Source organism: Oncorhynchus kisutch, linkage group LG24, assembly GCF_002021735.2.
Source record: "Oncorhynchus kisutch isolate 150728-3 linkage group LG24, Okis_V2, whole genome shotgun sequence".
In the NCBI taxonomy this organism is placed as follows: domain Eukaryota; kingdom Metazoa; phylum Chordata; class Actinopteri; order Salmoniformes; family Salmonidae; genus Oncorhynchus; species Oncorhynchus kisutch.
In genome coordinates, this window is record NC_034197.2 from 23,218,499 (window position 1) to 23,226,122 (window position 7,624).

General features: G+C 41.6%; 1 long non-coding RNA gene across 1 annotated transcript; it reads left to right on the forward strand.

The window, feature by feature from the left end:
- Positions 1-2,098: 2,098 nt before the first annotated feature.
- LOC116356988 (uncharacterized) lies at positions 2,099-3,456 on the forward strand. The gene is made up of 3 exons (XR_004205271.1): positions 2,099-2,514; positions 2,720-2,815; positions 2,935-3,456. It is a non-coding gene; the product is annotated as an uncharacterized LOC116356988 (long non-coding RNA).
- Positions 3,457-7,624: the final 4,168 nt, after the last annotated feature.

Here is a 7,624-nt window from a genome sequence, read left to right on the forward strand (position 1 = left end):
TCAATGGATAGTGAGACTGATAACTAGAGGCTTTGATGTTGTCTATTTGGACTTTGTCCTCCAGAATGGGGTGGAATATAACACACATATAACCCTGTGATCAAACTTTATCAGTGTAGAAGCAACAGTCATGTTTCATACTTTGGTAGTCCTTATTTGATCTGGTTTCATTCAAATATAATCAAATTTCATGAAAACAACAGGATTTTCATTTTTCAGGACCTTTTTAAGCGGTTTGTGTGTTTAGTGATTTAGTATATGTGTTGAATGCTTTCCTCAGTTCTCCACACTGTTGGCTTTGAGGGATTAGTTCAGTGTAGTCGTGAATGATGCCTTGTAATCCACCAACCATTTCACTGATGGTGTTGTAGGATTTTAGACTGAGCTCTTAGAAAGAAACCCATTTGCTTGATAGCTTAAGTCATCCTGTGGATGTGACAGTATGGCTATAGAGATGGGCCAGGAGATCATGGGGTTTGTTTGGATTCTTTCTCCTGGGCAAAGCCCTACTAAAGCCACAGTTCTCTTCCCAAATGGCCCCCTATTCCCCATATAGTGCACTACTTTTTACCAGAGCCCATAGTGCCAAAGGGATAGGGTGCCATTTAGGATGCTGCCTCTGTCTGAATGGGAGCCATTGATAAAGGAGGCATTCAGTAGCATTGAACAGTTGGGAAAGGGGAGGGGAAGGGAGGGAGTCGGGAGGGTGGATTGGCCCTATTCTGAGTCGAGTTCAAGGCTTCACTCCACCCTCCCAGGCTCACATGGTGTACGCTACACACACTCTCACATTCACGTTACATAGGCCTACTTGTTCTCTCTGCACATAGTTTCCTACAGGTTTTTACTCTACTACACACTGTTTGGATATTTCCCTATTTAATTACTATGCTATTATTTTTTTTGCATTCACTCTAATTATATCTAAACTGTTTCACTCAACTATTTATACAAAAAATAGAGAGACATTGGCGAATGGAAAATGGTCAGAAGTCAGGGAATGTTGACTGTCCTTATCTAGCAGTGCTGGAGAGTGTTTCTGCACTGTGCTTTTGACGTCAGGATGAACAGTATTATTCTTAATTCTCTCAAGCCTGTTTTGCCTGATCACACAGCCATGCTGGATGAAGCACACAGCTGAATATCCTTGTGCAGCGGTTCAGAAAGAAGTCCCGGTCATTTTGGGAGAGGTAGAAGACAGAATGCTGGTGAGTGAGGGCCTTGTTTGCCCCAGCGCTGTGTTCATGGAAAGATTCTCAATAGGGTTTCGCTAAACTCCTCTGTCCTCCGTACTCTCCTTACATCCTTTTGAAAAAGGTAATTGAGGAAACTTGGAACTTGGAAACAAATGCACTTGTATGAAATGAGACTCCTCCACTAGCACAGTATCGGGCAAATGATGCTTACAGAGTATGAATCCCAAAATACATGATTAAAGTTGTACACATGTATTTTAGAGATAAAAGGATAAGTAGCATTTTGTTTTGAAATTGGTGCATGATTTTCTCTTGTGTGTGGCAGAGTAAACTCAGAGGATACACTTGTGCTTGCTCCGCGGGAAGACGCAATGGAGGACAGAGGCAGACTCCTCCATTCACCTAATAACGAATTGACACTCCTCGATCACTCAACCACTTATCAGTTTCCAGGTCATGGAGGAGAAAGGATGGAGGAGTCATTTATTTGTCCTTTCAGCTTGTGCTAAAAGAGTGAAATGTGGGTCAAGTTACCATGAGAGAGAAAATCATGCAAGGCTTTAAATATAATAGCTATCGGTATGTTTGTATGTATGACTGACACAGGTACTTTCGCCATTCTTGCTATCGTGATTGGCACTGTGAAGTGTAACGTGGAGTTGCTTAGCAACGGTGTTGAGGAGCGGGAGGGTTGACAGGGACGTGGCCAGAGTGTGTGTGTCACGTTCTGACCTTTATTTCCTTTGTTTTGTCTTTATTTAGTATGGTCAGGGCGTGAGTTGGGGTGGGCAGTCTATGTTTGTTTTTCTATGTTTGGTTTCTGTTTCGGCCTAGTATGGTTCTCAATCAGAGGCAGGTGTCGTTAGTTGTCTCTGATTGAGAATCATACTTAGGTAGCCTGGGTTTCACTGCTGGTTTGTGGGTATTTGTGTCCGTGTGAGTGTTTGTCGCCACACGGTACTGTTTCGGTTTCGTTCATTGTCACATTTATTGTTTTGTATCATGAACACTTACCATGCTGCATCTTGTTCCGATCCTTATTCCTCTTCAGACGAAGAGGAGATCTGCCGTTACAGTGTGTGGCAGTACAACTTACCTTCCTTTGTGGCCTCATACAGGTGAACGCACACACACCCTGTCAATTGTCTCTGTTACTCTACAGATACTGTTGTTTTTGTTGGGGTGTGTGTAGCTGGCTGTCTCAGTCCCTGTTGAGTGGCTACACCATGGCACCAGCGCTCCATATCAACATCCACCAGCTGCCTCTACTCTTGGCATCCCAACCTACAGGCAGAGTGGCATTCTGGTTGTAGGCTGGGTAAGCTTTGCTTGGTGTTTGTGTGTGTGTGCAGGAGAGAGTGAGAGACGCTGGTTGATGTGCTGTCTGGAGTGACAGCATGTGCTTCTACACCTGCATTGTTTGGGGTTTTAGGCTGTGTTTCTGTACAGCACTTTGACATCAGCTGATGTAAGTTTGGCTTTATAAATACATTTGATTGATTGACTGTTGCAACGCCTGGCAGGCTGTTCTGGTCATCTCTATGGTGATCCTGGTGGGACTCAAGATGCTGAATAGACTCTTCAAGATGAAGTTGCCCATTCCATGGGAGCTGGTGCTGGTAGACACACACATATACACACACATTCAGAAATGAGTCAGAATTGCATAAAGGTCTGTCTTTCTGTGGATGACTGTTCCTATATGATTTCCTCTCTGTTCTCTTCACTTTATCCTCAGATAATCCTGGCCACCTTCCTGTCGGTGCAGTTGGAGTAATCCTGGCCACCTTCCTGTCGGTGCAGTTGGAGTTGTGTCAAGGTAGTAGGACACATACCCACTGGGTCAGTCTTACTGTCTCCATCTGTTTGTGCAATGTAGAGAAATAATAGTGAAAGTGAATTTATTTGTGATATAAATGTTCTCCCACAAACATGGTTACACCTTGGACAGCAACCAGGTAACTGAGAAATGAGCTCTCATAATGAACTCACTATCCTCACTCCACTGTCAGAAGAACCAGTTTTTCTCTCCCCCTATTTCACTGCTATAAGTGGTCTCCCTGCTGTAGGAACCTGTTTGGCGATAGGCCTCTGCAACACAATTGGAGGGATGTGTTTCGCTGTCAGCTGATCCTTGCCACACAGTACGGTCCAAGGGAGTGTTGGGGTGAAAACTCAGGTAGTGATGTTAAATGTGGGAATATGTAGTCCATAGTTGGCTGCATTGTCACTAGACTAAACTCTGGCACAAATAAATACTTCATTCCAGGGCTTTTCTTTATTTGTACTATTTTCTACATTGGAGAATAATAGTGAAGACATGTAGTAACCAAAAAAATGTTAAACAAATCAAAATCCATTTTATATTTGAGATTCTTCAAAGTAGCCACCCTTTGCCTTGATGACAGCTTTGCACACGCTTGGCATTCTCTCAACCAGCATCATGAAGTGGCCACCTGGAATGCATTTCAATTAACAGGCGTATCTTGTTAAGTTAATTTGTGGAATTTCTTTCCTCCTTAATGCATTTGAGCCAATCAATTGTGTTGTGACAAGGTAGGGGTGGTATACAGAAGATGGCACTATTTGGTAAAATACCAAGCCCATATTATGGAAAGTACAGCTGAAATAAGAAAAGAGAAATGACAGTCCATTACTTTAAGACACGAAGGTCAGTCAATCTGGAAAATGTCAAGAACTTTGAACGTTTCTTCAAGTGCAGTCGCAAAAACCATCAAGCGCTATGATGAAACGTGCTCTCATGAGGACTGCCACAGGAATGGAAGACCCAGAGTTACCTCTGCTGCAGAGGATAAGTTCATTAGAGTTAACTGCACCTCATATTGCAGGCCAAATAAATTCTTCACAGAGCTTAAGTAACAGACACATCTCAACATCATTTGTTCAGAGGAGACTGTGTGAAATCAGGCCTCCATGGTCGAATTGCTGCAAAGACACCACTACTAAAGGACACCAATAAGAAGAGGCCAAGAAAAATGAGCAATGGACATTAGACCGGTGGAAATCTATTGTTTGGTCTGATGAGTCCAAATTGGTTCTAACCGCCGTGTCTTTGTGACGCAGAGTAGGTGAATGGATGATCTCCGCATGTGTGGTTCCCAACATAAAGCATGGAGGAGGTGTGGGGGTGCTTTGCTGGTGACACTGTCTGTGATTTATTTAGAATTCAAGGCACACTCAACCAGTATGGCTACCACAGCATTCTGCAATGATATACCATCCCATCTGGTTTGGGCTTAGTGGGACTATCATTTGTTTTTGAACAGGACAATGACCCAAAACACCTCCAGGCTGTGTAAGGGCTATTTGACCAATGAGAGTGATGGAGTGCTGCATCAGATGACCTGGCCTCCACAATCACCCGACCATAACCCAATTGAGATGGTTTGGGATTAATGTTATTTCATAGCTTTGATGTATTCACTATTATTCTACATTGTAGAAAATAGAACAAATGAAGACAAACCATTGAATGAGTAGGTGTGTCCAAACTTTAGACTGCTACTGTATATTTTCTGGTAACTGCCAAAATAAAGGAAACACTTGAGGAAATGAGGGATACAAAGTATATTGAAAGCAGGTGCTTCCACACAGGTGTGGTTCCTGATTTAATTAAGCAATTAACATCCCATCATGCTTAGGGTCATGTGTTAAATGTCCAGTTGCCCATTATTTAACAAATAACACCTAGGCCTATGTATTGTATTTCAATATCCTACTACAATCCACCAGGATTTAAAAATATATATTTTTATTGCATTTATTTCCTTCAATAATTAGTCCAAAAAGTATTGCACCTGAACTTGACCCCAAATATATGACTGTTATATTTTCCCTTAAAATGACAATGCATTATGTTAATTGTTTAAACGTTTTATTTCAATTTTAGTAGTTAAATAAGGAGGTAGGCATATCAGTTCCAGCTAAAACTTGGATTGGAATCACGTGCAGCAATTGATCTCTGTGTGCAGGCAGCCTGCTTGCTTGAGCACATCGGTCAACATACCCGTATGGTAGTTGGGACAGTGCCACTGGTAGGCTACACAACAACAAAGCAGGAAACAACAGTTTCTCAAAATGTACACAAAAAAATCCAAAAATATTTGACTGCTAAATGGTATAACATTTTTGGGTTCCATGAAGAACCCTTTTCCACAGAGGGTTCTACCTTGAACCAAAAAGGGTTTTCCTATGGGGACAGCCGAGGAGCCCTTTTTTGAAAGTTCCAGAAGCTTTAAAATGTGGGCCAGGTTGTCAGGATGCATAATGTACTGTATAAGTACATATTAATTACAAGTAAGTACCCCTCAAGATACATTTCATTTTAACTATCTAAATCCTGTGTAACACCTAGTAATTACATTGCATCACTTCTTTTTATAAGAAACACTAATGCGTTGATAATCCCAAATTGTTTGCATTGCCAATTTACACACAGCTCTGACACACACACTTATCCCACCAGACATGCCACCAGGGGTCTTTTCACAGTCCCCAAATCCAGAACAAATTCAACAAAGCGTACAGTATTAAATAGCGCCCTAATTATATGGAACTTCCCTCATCTCATATTTCTCAAATAAACAGCAAACCTGGTTTCAAAAAACAGATAAAGCAACACCTCTCCCATATTTGACCTAGACAGTTTGTGTGTGTGTATTGATATGTAGGCTACGTGTGCCTTTTTAAAGATGCATGTAGTTCTGTCTTTGAGCTGTTCTTGTCTATTAATGTTCTGTATTATGTCATTCTGTATTATGTTTCGTGTGGACCCCAGGAAGAGAAACTGCTGCTTTTGCAAAAGCTAATGGGATCCTAATAAAATACCAAGTGACGTTCTATGCTTTGAAATAGTGTGTTTTCAGTTAACCCAGATGGTACACTTTATTTTGGTGGCAAGTGCTAGCAATAACATTGGCTGGAGATATATTTTCAACAGTCCACATTCATGGGTAAGTAATTAGTCTGTTGAGCATAATCTCTCGGACACCCAGCACATCCACGAGGAGTCACAACCTTTGTGAGAGTTGTTACTGAATCGGATGCAGCTGAGAAGAAACATGTAGTGGAAAGCTGCCCATTAATTGTTACACCTTTGTAATCACAGACCACTATTACTACCAGTTACTTGTTATTACACTAACTATTAGTTACAGTTAACTACAATACTTGTTACACTAATTACACTGTAATTACACATGCAATTACACTGTAACAAGCAGCCCTTAATATGAAGTGTTACCCCAGGTTATGATGAGGTCTTAACTATGACCAGTAGGCCACATAGTGGTCAGAATTATGACCTGCTGGTCGTATGGTGGTCAGAAAAATACATATTCTGGTCAGTAATAAGACTTCATAAAAATGGCCGACTAGAATAAGCCGTCATAAAAAGACACCGTACGTCCATCTCTCCCTACAGCTGGTGTGTTTGGCCACCCTAATCTCCACCCTGCTGTTCAATCTGGATCTGGGCCTGACTGCTGCCATGGCCCTCTCTCTGATAACTGGAGTGACTGTATTCTCCTGCTCCAACCCTCTGTGCTTTGCAAACGCTGAGCTGTTCTTCTGCTCTCTGAGGTACTGGAGGTAGGCTACATGGCACGAGACATAAACTATACCTCAACCCAGACAAAAAACATGAACCATACCTCAACCCAGACAAAAAACATGAACCATACCTCAACCCAGACAAAAAACATAAACCATACCTCAACCCAGACAATATAACATAAGCTATACCTCAACCCAGACAAAAAACATGAACCATACCTCAACCCAGACAATATAACAAGCTATACCTCAACCCAGACAATATAACATAGGCTATACCTCAACCCAGACAATATAACATAAGCTATACCTCAACCCAGACAATATAACATAAGCTATACCTCAACCTAGACAATATAACATAAACCATACCTCAACCCAGACAATATAACATAAACCATAGCTCAACCCAGACAATATAACATCAATTATAAACTGGGTGGTTCGAGCCCTGCATGCTGATTGGCTGACAGCTGTGGTATATCAGACCGTATACCATAGGTATAACAAAACATTTATTTTTACTGCTCTAATTACATTGGTAACCAGTTTATAATAGAAATGAGGCAATTCGGGGGTTTGTGGTATATTGCCAATATACCACGGCTAAGGGCTGTATCCAGGCACTCCGCGTTGTGTCTTGCTTAAAGAACAGCAGTCCTCATTGAGAACCATCCCTTACCTCAAATGTCAGGAACAAGGCAAGGTCTGGTGCTAGAGTTAACCTCAGTCATCTTCATGGACTCTGTCAATCAAAGCACTATGCAAGGTGAGCCCAAACAGTCATTGCCTGAAACAAATAACACAAATCCCCATGTAAAGACAATGATGTTACCACACTATGTTAGGTCATT